Source organism: Ursus arctos, unplaced genomic scaffold, assembly GCF_023065955.2.
Source record: "Ursus arctos isolate Adak ecotype North America unplaced genomic scaffold, UrsArc2.0 scaffold_9, whole genome shotgun sequence".
Lineage (NCBI taxonomy): Eukaryota > Metazoa > Chordata > Mammalia > Carnivora > Ursidae > Ursus > Ursus arctos.
This window is the reverse complement of record NW_026623111.1, coordinates 12454037-12471522: the sequence shown is the minus strand read 5'-3', so window position 1 is coordinate 12471522 and position 17486 is coordinate 12454037.

Sequence of the window (17486 nt, the reverse complement as noted above, 5' to 3'; positions counted from 1 at the left end):
GAACCGAAGTCAGTCAAGGTCCAAAAGACTTAGGAAGGTGTTTTACCTCCTCTTTAACTTCCTAAAAGAATTTAGATAGAGGGGCTGGTCCAGGAGAAAACTATCACTAGGAATAACTATAAAGAACGTGGGTTCGGTGTGGTAAGGCAGGGGTAAGCTCAGCAAAGCCTGGAGAGCAAATCCTTCTCTGTGTCCCATTGTCTCTGCATGTCATAATAAACATCTGCTCTTCCTAACGTCCTATAAACTGTTTTTCTCTCCTTTGATGTCTCAATCCCTTCTCTTTAGCACAGAATCGCATATAAGCTTCAACTGCCTGATTACCTGAGGGTCTCCTATTCTTATGGGGCTCCTGCATATATGTAATTAAATTTGTTTTTCTTCTATTAATCTGTTTTATGTCAATTTAATTCACAGACCAGTCAAAAGAATCTAGAAGGGTAGAGGACAATTTTTTCTCCCCTACACTTCTATCATTTGCTTTTTATTAATATAAGCAGGTATGAACTTCTACTCATACTCCCTTCACTTAAAAATAGCACACTATTAGAGCATCTGATTGGCTCAGTTGGTTAAGAGTTGGTCCAACTCTTAATTTTGGCTCAGGTCATGATCTCAAGGTGGCGAGATCGAGCCCTGCATCATGATCCATGTTTAGCAGGGAGAGTGCTTGAGTTTCTCTCTCTCCCTCTGCCCCTCCCTGCCATGCTCTCTCTCTCTCTTTCTCTCAAATAAATCTTTTAAAAAAAATAGCACCTTATTTACATTTTTCACACCTAGTTTCTTTTTCTTTTTTTTTTTTTTTAAAGATTTTATTTATTTATTCGACAGAGACAGCCAGCGAGAGAGGGAACACAAGCAGGGGGAGTGGGAGAGGAAGAAGCAGGCTCATAGTGGAGGAGCCTGATGGGGGGCTCGATCCCATAATGCCGAGATCACGCCCTGAGCCGAAGGCAGATGCTTAACCGCTGTGCCACCCAGGCGCCCCCTTTTTTTCTCATATAACATATCCTGGGTATCAATCTATAATAGCATACAGATAGAGCTAATCCTTATTCTTCTAAAAGCTCCATGTTACTGCATTGTGTGACTATATCAGAATTTATTCATCAATCCCCTATTGATGGGCATTTGGGTCATTTCCATGTTTTTGCTATTATTACTAATACTGAAATTAATAATCTTGGAATTATAGTCTTATCTTCCTTCCTTTCTTTCTGTATTTTGCCAGTGTATCTTTGGGATGTATTCTTAGAAGTGGGATTGTTGAGTCAAAGCTTAAATGTGCATGTAATTTTGTCAAATATTGCCAAATTCCCTTCTATAAAAATTGTACCATTTTTTACTTCATAAACAATATATGAAGAAAAGGCCTAAAAGAGCCTTGTCCACAGGATTTTTGTCAAACTAATAAATTTGAATTTGCTACCTAATAGATAAGAAATGACATCTCAATCTGAAGTAGATTACCTTTATGATGACTGAAATTGAGCAACTATTCATATGATTAAGTCAGTTAATTTTTTTTGTGTGTGAACCATTTGTTTATTCTCTAGTCTGCTTTCTATAAAATTACAGTTATTTAAAAAAAATTTTTAAGCTTTATATGTGTTAGGGATATTTCCTGACACAACTTATTGTTATATAAGGAGCTAAGGTTTTTGCCAGTTTGGCTTTTATCCTTTTTGTTTATGGTATCTTTTCCTATGCAAAAGTTTCTTTTTTTATATATGCAGTTTATTTTTTCTTATATTTCTTTTGGGTTTTGAAAAATAAGAAAACATTTTCTTTTTTTTTTTTAAAGATTTTTAAAATTTATTTATTCGACAGAGATAGAGACAGCCAGCGAGAGAGGGAACACAAGCAGGGGGAGTGGGAGAGGAAGAAGCAGGCTCATAGCAGAAGAGCCTGATGTGGGGCTCGATCCCATAATGCCAAGATAACGCCCTGAGCCGAAGGCAGACGCTTAACCGCTGTGCCACCCAGGCGCCCCAAGAAAACATTTTCTGACACCAAATTCTAGTATAAATTCACTCGTTTTTTTCTAGTACTTGTGTTTTAATTTTTTTACACTTAAATCTCATCCATTTGGAATTTCTCCTGGTGTGCAGTCTAAGAAACAGATACCTTCTTATCATTTTCATATTATTATCCCATTATCCCTATGTTACTTATCAAAAAGTTGATCTATTTCACACTGATTTGAGAAGATACTTTTACCATATGCCAAATTTGCTGTTGTAATTATGTCTATGTCCTTTTTTGGGGAGGGGGATGGAGGGGCAGAAAGAGAGGGAGAGAGACAATCTTAAGCTGAGCCTGGAGGCTGACATGGGGCTCAATCTCACAACCCTGAGATCATGACCTCAGCCAAAATCAACAGTCGTCACTTAACTGAGCCACCCAGGAGCCCCTGTAATTGTGTCTATTTCTTTGCTCTTCAGTTTCATTGGTTTGCCTGTCTATTCAGGCACCAATATTACATGTTAGGTTTACACAAGTTTGGTAGTATGTTTTAATCTCCGAGAAGGCTAGCCTCTCTCCTACTTCTTTTCTTCCAGGGTTTTTCCGGCTGTTCTTGCTTGTTTAAACTTTCAAATGAATTTTGTAATCCACATGTTAAGCTTGAGAAAAAAAAATCGGCTGTGATTCTTATTGGGATTGCATTATATTTATAGGTTAATTTAGGAAAAACTGGCATCTCTGTCCAGGAACATGGACGACTTTCTTTTGTTTAAATCTATTTTTGTTATAGTAGTTAATATATATGAATTTTGTATTTTGTTAGATTAGTAAATATAAAAATTACATATACAAACTTAGCAACAGAGCCAGAGACTCTTGCACTAAAATCAGGAATAAGAAGTGTGAAATCCACTGCTATGTAACATTTTGTTGGAAATGTTAGTCATTGCAAATGTTACATAACAATGGATTCCATGAGCTTCCGTGTATGGAAATGATGGACATCGCTCTTCTTATTACTAATTTTAGTGGCTTTGGTGTTAAGGTTATATATGTAAATTTATATATGCTAAGGCAATATCCATCAATTCTTGTTTTATCATTTTATTTTTATGTAAGTGTGTAAAATCCATAAATGGATTTTGGTAGATGCCCTTTCTGCGTCTCTGGATATAATCATCTAATTTTTCTCTTTAGGTCTATTTATTTGATGAATTATATGAAAACAATTTCTAATATTGAAACTCTTTTATATTCTGCAAAAAATGAACAATTTTTTGTGTGTCTAATTGAAGTACAGATGATATATAATGTTATATCAGTTTCAGGTGTACAACATAGAGATTTGACAATTATATACATTACTCAGTGCTCACCACGGTAAGTGTACTTACCCTCTGTCACCAAAGTTATTACAATGTTATTGACTATATTCCCTATGCTGTACTTTTCTTCCCCATGACTTATTTATTTTATAACTGAAAGTTTATACCTCTTAAGACCCTTCTATTTTACTCATCCCCCAATCCCCCTCCTTTCTGGCAACCACCAGTTTGTTCTCTGTATTTATGAGTCTTTCTTTTTCTTTTCTTTTTTACTCTTTTCTTTTCTTTCTTCTGTCCTTTAGGTTCCACATACAGATGAATTCATATGATATTTGTCTTTCTCTGTTTGACTTATTTCACTTAGCATATTACCCCTTAGGTTGATCCATACTGTTTTGAATAGCCAGCTTTCTTTTTTTTTCACGGTTGAGTAATATTCTATTGCGTATATATACCATATCTCCTTTATTCATTCATCTATCAGTGGACATTTGGTATGCTTGAATATCTGGACACATAGTTTTAATATGTCTTTTTTAATGGGCTATTTGCTCTTTTTTTTTTTTTTAAGAGAGAGAGAGGGAGAGTGTGAGTGGGAGGAGGAGGGGCAGAGGGAGAGGGAGAGAAAGAATCTTAAGCAGGCTCCACGCCCAGTGCAGAGCCTGATGCAGGGCTCAGTCTCATAACCCTGAGATCATGACCTGAGCTGAAACCAAGAGCTGTACATTCCACCCGACTAAGCCCCCCAGGCACTCCTATTTGCTCATATTTTACTGAAGTTTTTTAGTGTGATTAGTCCACAGTTTTCTTTTTTGGAAGGGTGCAATTTTACCATCTTTTAGTATCAATACATTTACTTTATTAAATGCATTTAGGATTTTTCCTTATTTTTTTATATTTATTCCTTGATATCACTATGACTGAAAAATATATATTCATTAAGAAGCACTTTTACTATTCTAATTAATTAAGTTTGCCTAGCCACTAAGGAAGGCAGATAACATCTCGAGTTAATTATATAAGAGGCTTTGGCTATGAGTGAGGGTTGAAGCTGCAGACAGCTATGGGTCAGACTCTCAGGGCTATTTTTTCTCATTTCAGAAGATTGGATAGCACATAGTAAGTGCTCAAAACTATTAGATATTAGATATTACTCATGGACCAAGGAACATGAGCCTGATGAAAATCATGAATCTGAAAATAAGATTAGTGTACATAGTCTGGCAACAGGATGAAATATTTGAAACTGGGCTTATTCTGGAGAATCCTGGGTGTATAGTTATGGTTTTTATAGACTCCCTAATGTTTAATTGACTAACATTTGCCGTATAAGGAGAAGAGAAGAAAAAATAAATGAACTAACATTGAGAGTATTTACTAAGTGTGAACTCTGTGCTAATGGCTTGGTATTAGTGAATTTAAACCATGAACCTGTGGGGGTAGTTATTGTTATTAACACTATTTTCAGGTGAAAAACTAGGGCTTGGGGTTGCTAAGTAACTTTTAAAAACTAACTCTCTAATTCATAAGTTTAGGAAGTGAGCAAGAAAAAATAGAAAAGGAACTGGACATTTGGTTACAGAGCCCACTTTCAACTACTACATAAGGAACGTTTGCATTTCTGAGATTATTGGGGTAGTATATATTAGTAGCAGAAAATTTAGGAAGCAAAAATGAGGAGAAAGGAAATGAAAATCTAAAATCCCATCATTTAAGAAAATAAGTTTTGAATATATTCTTCCAGAAATTTTCCTATGCAAATGTATGCATATAAACATGCATGTATATATATATATATGCACTTTTTTAGCAAAAGTGGGACCATTATACATATAACATTTTGTTAACTTTTTTTTGGACTTAATAATATGTGAAGAATTTTTCAGTTTTTGAGATTCTGCTTTTTAAATTTTAATCACAGAATTTTCCTCCTGGCTCAGAAGCGACCATGTGCAAACTTGGGCATCTCTTTTGTGGACCCTGATGGCTGGGCTTGATTCCTCTGCCGTTGCTTCTTTAGGGGTTGTACATATTTTATAAGTAAGAGCAAAAGGGTTGAGGACAGATGGCTGAAACAGGACCTGGCAGATGCAGGTGGTCAAGAAATGTTTGCTAATTGAATTAAAGAATGCGTGATGAATTACATTTTTTAAAAAATGTAAATGCAAATGCAATCACTATATCCTTCCAGCAAGTTATGAGGGATGCAAGTTCCTGGGGAAAGGGCCACTGCTGAGAAGCAATTGTGATTATGTTACTGTTTCAGTGCAACTGGCTTCACTATTGAAAGTGAAATGATAAAGGAGTTCAATAGTCCTTGTGTGATGCAGCAAATTTCAGTGCCCTCCTTGTGCTTCTCTGTGTCTCCAAATCTTACTCAGATAACAATCTAATGGCAGAGAAGCAGGCAGAGGCCATACACTGGCAAGTTCTGAGTGAGAAAATACGGAGATAAGCAATTAACACGAAAAATAGTTCATTTCACTCATATTCAAAGAAATGTCAATTACTGTAAACACTTAAGTGTGAAATTGTTGTGTATATGCAGTATCAATTTTGTACTGACAAATTATCTCCCCAAAGGGCAGCCTTTACACTCTTCCCCACGATGACAATGCCATTCCTCCACATCCATGACCAACCGCTTTGGATCCTTTTCTGTTTCATTAACGTAATGGGGAAAAAAAATCTATGTTGAGCTTCATTTTCTTGATTATAAGTGTGGGTGAATGTCTTTCCATGTTGTTGGGGGGCAAATTTTTTCACTCTGCTCTTCTAGGTTCTTCGGCTGGCTTAATAAATAAACTGATAAAAGACAGATTAACAGGGGAAAAAAACCCAAATTTAATTTCATATGTATGGGAACCCATGCAAACCTGTGATGCAAAGGCAGCCGGGCAATTGAAGTTTATAAGTCATCCTGAGCTAAGGAATGACATAGGAGCTGGGGCTTCCAAGAGGAGGAGGGCAATTCACAGGAGGAAAAGAAGAGCTGATGTTTGCCTGGTCCCGTAGGTAAGTCTTTCAGATAAAAGTTATCTCTGGTACTATCTCTCTTTCTGGGCCAGACCCTCTATCTAAATTCTTTCAGGCAGTTTAGTGAAGTAAAAGTTTTTCTTGACTTTGGTAGGTCTTGACTGCCTTCAGCTCAAATTAATCCCCATGCCAAAGTGGCCCATTTTGGAGTGATAGACCCTGTTCCCCTTCGACATTCTCCTCGGCCCTCCACCGGTGAATTGTTTGTGGATATCTCTTGTTCATTGTCTATGTCACTGTTTTCTTTTTCTTATTGATTTATACAATTAAAAAAGTGAAGGTTCTTAATTCTTAGTCATTTGCTTTGCAAATATTTCCCCTAAATGTTCCACTCATCTTTTATCTTGGTCTACTGTGTCATAGAAACATTTAATGTTTGTATTGCCAGATTGTCAATCATTTCTCTATTACCTTCTTGGCCCTGTGCTTACCTTTAAAATATCTTCTCCACTGAGATTTTTAAAATAAGAATATTCCCCTTTAAATATCATCTTTATGTTTCTTTACATGTAGCTCTTTACTCTGTCCAGATCTTTTTTTTTTTTCTTTTTTTGCATATGGGATCAACTCAGGATCTCTAGCAAACTGTCCTCTCAGTGCTGGAATATGCAATGGAAAGAGCATGACAGTTGATTAATTTTATCTGCCATGGATGTTGGATGGGAGAATGGAAGGATCGATTCATTAATAAATGCACACGGAGCCCCACCCTACCCTTTGGCCCACATGACTTCAAACGCTAGGAATGCAGAACTGAACAATACAAGCAGTGTCCTGGCACGGAGCTGCCATTTAAGTTGCAAAAGAAACTTAATACGAAGATAAACACGAAAATGTAAAGTAGCGATGAGTGCCGTGGAGAACTAATAAAATAGGGCAATGAGATGAACAAAGAGGGTTTCCTTAGCTGGGGCAGTCAGGGAGGACTTCTCTGAAGAGGGGGTATTTAAGGAGAGACCTGAGTGATGAGCAGAAGCTAGAGGTGAAGAATCTGGAAGAAAACTCCAGAAAATGAAAAGCAAGTGCGAAGTGTCCAACGGTTGCACTAGCCGGGAATATTTGACGTTAGAATGAAGACAGAAGTATTGTGAGGAGGAAAGAGAAGGTGGTTGAGGTAAGCAGGGTCCAGATGCTGCTTGGCTTTGTAGAGCTTGGTAAAAGAAAAATTGGGTTTTATTCTAAGTGATGGGGAGAAATTGTAAGATTGTACACAAGGGCACTCTGCGGTGTGATTTACAATGGACATTTGTGTACCTGCCATCCCGGAAGCTGCCACTAGAGGGAGGCAGGGGGCGATGGGGGCAGGCACCCCTCAAACACCCTAGTTCACATCCTTCCTCAAGGGAAATCACCTTCAATTAGGGCATTACCTGCTTAAAGAGGAGGAAATGTCCAGGACGAGAACAGAGTCTGTGTAATTAAGGGAAGAGGCTAGGAGCTTTTTCTAAAAAAAAAAAAGGGGGGGTGTTAAATAGATTTTTATAGATACATTTCTAAGATTATTTTCAGCAGCAACTAAAGAAAGATGCATCCTCAGGACTGACCGGCTGGCTGGTTGCTGGGTGGCCATGCAAACCTCACAAGGTGGCAGGGCCACTGGTGACTTTTGCGGGAGGTATGGCCCTAGCTCTGCAAGTTTGGGAGTCTGATGTTTTATCGGTGCTCTCAAGGTGATGGAATGATAGAGACTGAACTATTTCAGTCACCTCTAGAGAGACTGGCATCTATAAGCCAGGATAGCCTTATGCCAGATTACAACAAGAACCCCCCACCCCCACGACCAGACAGGTGTCTCTAATAAAACAAAACTGGGGGTACCTGGGTGCCTCAGTCTGTTAAGTGTCTGCCTTTGGCTCAGGTCATGATCTCAGGGTCTTGGGATTGAGTCCTGTATCGGATCCCTGCTCAGCAGGGAGTCTGCTTCTCCCTCTGACCCTCCCCCCTTTTGTGCTCTCTCTCTCTCAAATAAATAAAAATCTTAAACAAAACAAAACAAACAACTGGAAGTCAAACCTTTCCCAGCCACATGCTTAGTGAACAGAGGATACATTGAAGAGGTAAAAACGGCGTCTGGCTCTGATTTTCACCGTTGAGCTAGCTGCCAGGTCAATGTGAATTTCGCGGTGGGGCGGGAGTGCTTCTCTCCTGGCAGTTCTTGAATGGGCACGACCAGTGTTTGCCTTAGTGGCTCTCTTGGTGGCAGGTACCACTCAGCATGGTGCTCCAGAGAGCAGGTGTTGGGATAACACAAGGGAATTCTCACTGTGGCTCAATCTTCCACTAACTCTGTGATCTTGGGCAAGTGACAACCTATCTGAGCTTTACATCCCTCATCTCTAAAAGCGGATGATGGGATAACAGGACCTACTTCCTAAGATTGTCATAAGACTAATGTGGCAAACACTGCAAAATGGTGGCTTTCATCCTGTGGTCAATGCCCCTTTTTGATTGACAGTCTTTCCTTATATCTACTTAACTAATCTGCTGGATTATGTTTTCATTATTTAATTCTAAATAGACAAGATGTTCCAGAGATGGGGGTGGGTGGGTCACTTCTTATTTACTAACTATACACTGACACCACCCTGCCGGACCACCATCCCCATACCCTTGAGTCACCACCTACCTTTCAAAGCAGGAACCCTCAGGCCACTGCGACCACCATCTTCCAAAACTCCACCACCCCCTGGATCTTGGGTCATTATCCAATTTCACCATTACCTTAAGCAGAATCCTATAAATAGAAAAAATGGATGGGTCCAATTTTCTCACAGGAAATGCATTGGAAAGAAAAATGTGTAATCAAATTAGGTTCCAGTGGATAACAAGCATAGTTTTAAAACTACCGAAAATCATGCATCGAAATTCACATATGGCAATATAATTAGGATTATGTCTTAGATTTTAACGTAGCAGAAGGTGAAACAAGGAGCGGAAATGAAGACTTTAATGGTAAAAATGAAACGTCTTCGACATTCTAGGCTCAGAAGAACACATTCCTTGCAAGGGAATGTGATCTAAGATCTGGGTCGCTGACCACATTGACTACTGCCGCCCACATACTATGGAATTCTAAGACAACACTGTTGACATTTACTTGGTGATTAAAAGGGATATTGAGATCTGATCATCTTGTCTTAGGAAATACATAGTTATTCCAAAGGCAAAATTAAAGTTACTCAGTGACTGGGAGACAGTGGTAACCCATACACATCCTGGAACAGGAAAAATAAATGATGACCACAAGTTTTCTTTTTAAATAAAGCAAAGACATGAGTATACTTCTGTTAAACATTGTTAGTGGTCAGTGTGTAGATAGCCTATATATTTCTGATAGACCAAGAGGAATTTGTATTTAAAGTACTTTGGTCAATATTCCAACCACTTCCTTGCATGAGGAAACATATTTTGCATTTTCAAGGAGAAGCTTCAAACTTAATCAATACTGTATGATAGTTAAAATCAGACTGGAAAATACCCCAACTATGCTGCCCTTTGGCTTCTCCCCTAAATGACTTTGGGGAGCAAGAGAAGTGACAAGAGAACCCACTTACATCAAAACCACCGTAGGGCAACTGTATTAGTCAGGTTTTCCAGAAACAATCAATAGGAGATATATAGATGTAGATATGTAGATACAGATCCCATTGATTCTGCTTTTGTGGAGAACCCTGACTAAAATATTTACAGCCCTGTCAGGCAAGAAGAGTTGATGTTGCAGATGAAGTCTGTTGGAGAATTTTCTTACTTGGGAGAGGTCAGGGTTTTTTTCTATTTAAGACTTCGACTGATTGGATGAGATCCACCCACCTAACGGAAGACAATCTGCTTTACTCAACATCCACTGACTTAATGATAATCTCCTCTAAACAGGCACGTGCAGAAACACTCAGCTTAGTGTTTGACCAAATATCTGGGTATCCCATGGCCCAGTCAAACTGACACATGAAATTACTGATCACAGCAACCTACTTGTAGAGCATGTCCTTGGGTGAGAACATTTCAACCCAGTCCTCCCTGCAGACATCAGCATTGAAGCTGAGACGGACTGCTCAGCTTGGGTGACATGATGAATTCATCAAAGGGAGATGTTCTTGTAAGTACTAAGTTTAGGGATGTGGCTGAAGAGAAGGGCAAGAGTAAATGTTCCTTTAGTCTGCAGCAGACATATTTAAAATCTTGGAATTTGTTTCTTCAGTTGTGAAAGGAACATTATAGTACCTGTCTTTCTTCTCTGGGTTTTGGCCAGATCAGTTTGGAATCATTACACATCTGAGAGAGCATTTTAGAAGGATGTTTGTCCAACCTAAACGAGAGGTAGGTTGGTAATGATAGTGTTGAGCTCAACAACTGCAGACGGCACTCGTGTGTACACACAGTAGGGCCTCAGATAACTGAGTAAAGTGAGTTTCTGTTGATGAGAGTAGCTTAAACAAAAGCACAGTTTGGAGCAGAAGGTAGAGTTCGAGGACTCTACAGAGCAAGGGCTCTAACATAGACTGGGCAAGAGGACCCACCAGGCATGGGAAAATCCTATTACCAATTCTACTGGTATATGGAAGTTTTTTTATTTAGAAAAAATTTTACACTTACAGAAAAGCTGCAAATATAGTATAGAGAGTTCTTCTTTGCGTTTCATCCAGCTTCACCTACTATTGTATCTTATGTAATCATTACAATGATCTAAGCCAGGAAACTAAGACTGACACAGGACTGTCAACTAATCCACAGACTGAATTTGAATTTTGATTTTTCTACTAACATTCTTTCTCTGGTCCTGGATCCAATTTAGGATTCTACATTGATTTAATTGCCATTTACTCAGTCTTGTCCAATCTATAAGAATTTCTCAGTCTTTGTTTTTCATCTTTGAAGGCTACTGGTCACTTATTTTGTAGAATGCCCCTCAGTTTGGGTTTGTCAGATGTTTTCTTGTGATTTGACTAAGGTCATGCATTTTTGGCAAGAACTTCACAGGAGTGATGTGACCTTCTCAGTACATCACATCATATTGTATGTATGTGATGCCAATGTGTCTTGTTACTGGTAATGCTAACTTTGATCATCTGGTTGAGATGGCATCTGATAGGTCCACTGTAGAGTTATTAATTTTTTTAAGGATTTATTTATTTATTTGAGAGAGAGGGGTGAGGGCAAGTACGGAAAGAGAGTGAGAGGGAGAAGCAGACTCCCTGCTGAGGAAAGAGCCCAATGTGGGGCTCCATCCCAGGACCCCAAGATCATGACCTGAGCTGAAGGCAGATGCTTAACTGAGCCACCCAGGCACCCCGAGTTTTAATTTTTTTTCAGCAATAAAAACGTTTATGATGGGGAGAGAGTTTGAAACTATGCACACAGCCTGTTCTCATCCTACCTTTACCCACTAAGATTAACATGCACCACTAGCCCCTTCCTGCAACAATAATTGTTGTGGTATTTGCCTAATGGTGATTTTCTAATTTTATCACAGTATAAGAGAGGAGTTTAGGTTTATTAATATTTAATTGGATTTTCACTCCTGCTTTTGTTGGGTCTGTAAATCAAGATATATAGGGTTTAAAAATAATAAAACTGCTGATCTGTCCAACTCCAAATTTGATATTTCAAGAAAGCTATTTAAAATATGAATTTTTATGTCCATTATCAATAACCATAAACTTCTTCTTGAGTACGTATTGCATGTATGAGCTTTACCAAGGTAATTTTTCAGTCTTGACAACTATGATAATCAACTATATAAATAAATTGTACTTAAAACCTAGTTTTTAAATATTATATCCCTATGTTAAACTATGATTCACCAAAATCTATTGTTATGACTAAGCATTTATCTATAATAACTTTAGTAAGATTTCTCCCAAATTGTCATTCATAGTGTTATTTGTCTTATTTTTATTTAATCTTTTAAAACTTCTATACTGGGAATAGTTAGTGTTCAGATACAAATAACAAATAAATAAATAAAAGACTTTTTTTTTTGTAGTCATTCATTCAATTTGTTTTCCTAATTAGGATGTATAAGCAAAAGATTTTGGAGCCCCCCCCCTTTTTTTGAATAAGTAAAATTTCAAAAATGTTTCCAAAAGTTGCCAGCTTTTCATTTTTTCCTTTAAAAATCCTACATTATTTACTGTCACTATCGTTTACCAAAACAAAGGACATTTCAATACTGAAAAGATAAGGAGGACATAACCTTAGAATAAAGTAACAACCTTTTCAGTGGAATACATTTAGCTTCACTTAAAACTTATGTGATAATCTTTCTTACTTTTCACTGGGGAAACTTTCTAGAAGATCCTAATATTATAGGTTGAATTGTGTGCCTCCTTGGGAAAGATAAGTTGAAATCCTAACCTCCAATACCTTAGAAAGTGACATTGGAAATATTGTCATTGCAGGTATAATTGGTTAAATTAAAATGAGGTTATACTGGAGTAGGGTGGGTCCCTAATCCAATGTGACTGGTGTCCTTATAAGATGACAGCCACATGAAGACAGAGACACAAGGGGAGAGCACCGTGTGAAGACAAAGATTGGAAAGATGCATTTATAAGCCCCAAATGCCTAGAGCTACAGAAACTGGGAGAGAGACAGGAGAACAGGTTCTCCTTCAGAGCACTGCTCAGAAGCCAACCTTGTCTACACCTTGCTTTTGGATTTCTAGCCTCCAGAACTGTGTGTGTGTGTAATGCACTATAAATATAATTTTTATATATTTATATATATAAATGCATGCACATATAGTACGTATCCCTAGGAAACAAATGCATTCAATAATTAGCAATATTTGGGGAGAATCTGGGTTATACTATATTGTGGAAATTCCATACGGAGCTTATATCTCTTTGACCCTGAGAAGATTTCTGAGCAGAGCTGTGGTAGGTCAGATTCAAGCTTTAGTAAAATTATTCGGGCAGTGGAGTGTAGAATAGATTACAAAATGAGGTGCTTACAAGTGGAGAGCAGGGGTAGAAGATGACTGAAAATATTTGCATAGGACTATCAAGAACCCAGCCATGAAAAGGGTCCCTGAGAAGGAACAAATAGTCCCAAGATTAGAGAAATAGTGGAGATTTTTTTTTAATAAAAAAAAATCATACTCATAATTGTTAGAATGTTTGTCGAATAGGAAAGAATTTCTAATATTGTTCAAAAGCCTTAAAATTGGTTCTGCCTTTAGAACTTAGAATCCCATCCATGGGAACTTCTCCCATGGTGGTCACAAAAGTGCATCTCTCAGGTCTCTGAATGCCAGGAGCGTAATTGACTGACATCCCAGCTGCTGCTCTCTGAAATCCACCATTGTTGCCCAGCTGAGGCCACTCTTGCCAGGGGCTGCTGCAGCCAATGGCTGAACTCAGCAGGGATACGTATTCAGGATGTTCCTGCAAGAAAATGCAGGACTCTTCTGATGGGTAACTTTGGTTTGAGTACTCCGCATTAGACTTCTGGCATTTTCTTAGAACTGCATGTCTGCTTAGGACTCTTCTACCCAACAGTTCCTCCCTTCCCCTCTCTTTTGTAGGGTTTAGATCTGCGTGGTGTTGGCACGACTCTGCCAGCCTCCCCAGCTCCCTCCCCATTTTCCCTCAGGCACTTCCCCTAATAAATCTCTTACATTTCTCATCCTGTTTTGTGGCTGCCTCTCAGAAAACCTGGCCTAAGGTATCTCTAAAGGAGGTATTAAGAAATAGTGCTGGAAACTTCTAATGAATATTCATCGCAGTACTTTTCAAAAGAGCAAAAAATGGGAAATTTCCTAAAAATCCAACAAGAGGAAAACGGTTATATCAGTTGTGGTATCCCCATAAACTAGAATATCATGCAGTTATTTAAAATTAAGTTTTTACTAATGATTTACTATGGCGACTAACTTATCATAATAAAAAATAAAAAATTAAAATAAATAAATAAAATCATGTTTTTAAGATCAATGATAAGAGAAAAAGGTTATATATATATAATATTAAGTAAAAAGATACAAAATGTTAAATATAATCTTATCATAATCATATTTCAAAACAGTCTATGTATGCATAAACTAGGAAGAAATATGCCAAATTGTTAGTGGTTATTTTCCTGGGTGATAGAATTTCCTCTTAATTGTCTTTTCATTTTTTTTTAATTATTGAAACTTTCTGTAACAATCATTACTGTAATTATAAATGGAAAACCACTTTACAAATTAGCAAGGAGTTTGCTCCTTCAGTTTTATTTATTTTAAATATGATATATAAAATATATGGTATATCTAGGGGATTTTTCTATCTTATTGCTTACATTTTCAAGTCATCTCATCCTTAATTCCTTTTTGCAGCTCTTGGCTAGTTCTTGTGTAGCTCTCTCAGGGAAAGGGCATTGGCATTTCAGAAGATACAAGTCAGTGAAAGAGTGTGGTATGGTGACCCAAGAAGAAATGACCCATAGTCATGGTCACTGTGTTGGGAAGACTTCCTACTTCCCAGGAATGGAATGATTTACTCTGCACTCCCAACATCCTCAGCTTTTATCCTGACCACTCAGCAGCCTCACTGCGAATCACATTCTAGGTACACATGTTATTTTGTAGAGCACTTTGAGGGCAAGCATTTTGTGTCCCTCTCAATACTTAGTGCCTGGTTCCAACCATAGTGAGCATCTGAGTGTGGCCTGGATCATCGAACTGAATCATCATCTATCACCCATAAAGCAACCTAAATTTTTTTTTAGTATTTAATAGTAGTATTAATAAAAATAAATAGTATTTAATTTAAAATAATATCATTTTCACACCCCTTCTGTTAGTTCGTACCAGGAAGTGTATGTGGATAGTTTTTGATGCAGCTACGCTTGGATAATTCTTCTGGAATTTGGAGTTTCTAATCCCATATTGCTGATCTATTCTTCTATGACTTGGCACATTTCACTCTCTTGGGCTCCAGTGCTACACAACTTTCATGCTTCCACCTGATGATGGCGGGCTGCTGTGCATGCCCAACTTTCTGGCGTGGTGGGTCAGGTAACACCCAGTTGATGATGGGTAGCTCAGGTCACAGGGGAAAACTTGGTGGCCCATGGTTACGCATTTAGTCTCTACTAAGGTCCCATAGCAGCTCAAGAGCTCTTTTGCAAAAGGAGACTAGTGATTCGCAGAAGATGGCAAGGCTTTGCTCAAATATCCTAAGGCCTATGCTACGATTCACCTCCAAGACCTGCCAAAGGCTCCAAACTGCATTCCTGTCTGTCCCTGCCGCTCTGAGCCCCATTGGATCTGCTGGATTACATGGTCCAAGTGACAGAGCGGCTTGCCTGGCAGCCTGGACCTGTGCAGAGCCCTCTTTTGTTCTGGGACCTAGTCCAAACGATCAACTTTTTGAGTGACTTGGTATATGGGCCAGAGTAACACACCCAAATAAAGAATACGTTGCCTCCAAAATCCAAACACCCCACTAGGCGCAGTGCCCCTTTTTGTTGCAGATGCAACAATTGATTTCCACATGTCCCATACCACTGAATCCCTAGAAATCTCGCTGTGATAGAAGGTCTCCGAATTTTTGTTGGATTTATTTCCCATCTTACGTGAAAATGTTTTAACCAGTAAGTCTAGAGTAGGTGTAACTTCTTATTCACTAGGACCAATCAGCATAAGGTTATCAATATAGGGGACCAGTGTAGTACTGTGTGGAAGGGAAAGGTGATCGAGATCCCTAGGAGCTAAATTATGACTCAGGGCTGGGGAACTGAGGTACACCTGAGGTAGGACAGTGAAGGTGCCTTGCTGGCCATGTCACTTGAAAGCAAACTGTTTCTGGGGGTCTTTATCGACAAGTATAGAGAAAAAAAGCATTGGCCAGATCAATAGTGCGTAAGTACCAGGCGGTGTGCTAATTTGCTCAAGCAATGCAACTGTATCTGATTCAGCAGTTGCAATTGGAGTCACCACCTGATTAAGCTTACAGTAATCAGCTGCCATTCTCCAAGATCCGTCTGTCTTTGGCACAAGCCAGGTATGCAAGTTGAATGGGGATGTGGTGGGAATCACCACCCCTGCATCTTGCAAGTCCTTGATGGTGGCGCTACTCTTGGCAATCCCTCCAGGAATACAGTATTGCCTTGTGTGGTTGGGTTTTTTTTCCTACTAGTTTCCTAGGTAGAGGCAGTTCTTGTGACTTCCTCTTGGCCTGTTCTGCTATAATAGTCCTCATTCTACAGGTCAGGGAACCAATGTGGGGATTCTGCCTGGTACTATGTCTGTTCCAATTATGTATCAGAACTGGGGAAATAATCACAGATGGTTTAGATACCCAGTGGGCCAACTCTGAGAGGGATCTGAGCTAAAACTCTGTTGGTCACCTGCACTCCATAAACCCCTGCTCTGAGTGGTGAACCACAGTGACGTGGGTCTCCTGGAATCAGTGTCATTTCAGAGTCTGCGAAAGGTCTGATTATTTTCTTTTCCCCAATGCACAGTTATAGATAGAAAGCCATAGGTTCCTTTGGGGGAGGTTGAGAGAAAGATAAACCGTGTAAATTTTTGGCAGTGTCTTATGATCCTTCTTCAAAGGGACCCAACCTCCCTCTCATTCAAGGTGTTTTGGGTCTGTAAAGTGGCTCAAGTCTGAGAATTGATTGAGGAGCCATGACTTTCTATTTTTAAGATTCAAGTTATACTTTTCTCCACTTAACCTAGAACTTTTCTGCTTGTACAGATCAAGTAAGAATTTAGTGGACTTCCCATATATGTCACTTCCAGGAATACCGTGATCAGCTAGTCAATGCTATAGCTGTCTGTGAGTCAAACTATGACTCACATAGTCATATGTGACTGACTGCTGACTTGACTCTACTTTCCATTATGGTAACCACATCCATCTTGCCTTTGGCAACTGAATGCTTCTGTTTGGCCAGTGTCACCCCGGGATCCAATTGTTCCCACTGAACTTAGGTTTCTCGATTTAGTGACTCACCTCACCCACGGTGGGGTCAGAATCACAGCGCTCTGCAAGGTCACTGATGTTCCACTCATAGATTCACTTCAGTCATTGTGAAAGATGTCTTGTGGACCCCTGTCCCCTGCATTGTTGGTGAGTAGGTCTTAAATGGCAAATCCATTCCCAGTCTCTGTAAGCCTTCGAATCCCTCCATCTACAATGAAACAAGCAGGTCCAGCATTTCCAGCTC